Source organism: Nicrophorus vespilloides, unplaced genomic scaffold (genome assembly GCF_001412225.1).
Source record: "Nicrophorus vespilloides isolate i.1.1-1 unplaced genomic scaffold, Nicve_v1.0, whole genome shotgun sequence".
Classification (NCBI taxonomy): Eukaryota; Metazoa; Arthropoda; class Insecta; order Coleoptera; family Silphidae; genus Nicrophorus; species Nicrophorus vespilloides.
This window is the reverse complement of record NW_017099833.1, coordinates 92,580-93,407: the sequence shown is the minus strand read 5'-3', so window position 1 is coordinate 93,407 and position 828 is coordinate 92,580. Positions and strand designations below refer to the sequence as shown.

The following is an 828-nucleotide window of genomic DNA, read 5'->3' as shown; positions in this document are numbered from 1 at the left end:
CATTGAACATGAAAAGTAGTACTTGTGCGGTGGCCGAGAATCGAACTCGGATCAACTGCTTGGAAGGCAACTATGCTCACCATTCCACCACCATCGCCTATATCTTGCATTTTTCGGATATTTGAACCATTTTTTATTAAGATACAATGAACATGAAATTTAGTACTTGTTCGATGGCCGAGTTTCAACTCAGATCAATTGCTTGGAAGAAAACTATGCTCACCATTACACCACCATCGCCTATATCTTGCCTTTTTCGGATATTTGAACTACTTTTATTAAGATACCACGAAGATGAAAATTAGTACTTGTGCGATGGCCGAGAATCGAACTCGGATCAACTGTTTGGAAGGCAACTTTGCTCACCATTACACCACCATCGCCTATATCTTGCCTCTTTCGGATATTTTAACCATTTTTATTAAGATACAATGAACATGAAAAGTAGTACTTGCGCGATGGCCGAGAATCGAACTCGGATCAACTGCTTGGAAGGCAACTATGCTCACCATTACAAAACCATCGCCTATATCTACCCTTTTTTGGATATTTAAACCAATTTTTATTAAGATACCATGAAGATGAAAATTAGTACTTGTGCGATGGCCGAGAATCGAATTCGGATCAACTTCTTGGAAGGCAACAATAATCACGATTACACCACCATCGCCTATATCTTGCCTTTTTTGGATATTTGAACTATTTTTATTAAGATACAATGAACATGAAAAGTAGTACTTGTGTGGTGGCCGAGAATCGAACTCGGATCAACTGCTTGGAAGGCAACTATGCTCACCATTACACCACCTTCGCCTATATATTGCCTTT

General features: G+C 39.3%; 1 non-coding gene across 1 annotated transcript; it reads right to left on the bottom strand.

The window, feature by feature from the left end:
- Positions 1 to 25: 25 nt before the first annotated feature.
- On the bottom strand, positions 26 to 97 carry Trnag-ucc. Its single transcript has one exon. It is a non-coding gene; the product is annotated as a tRNA-Gly (tRNA).
- Between the last annotated feature and the right edge of the window lie 731 nt (positions 98 to 828).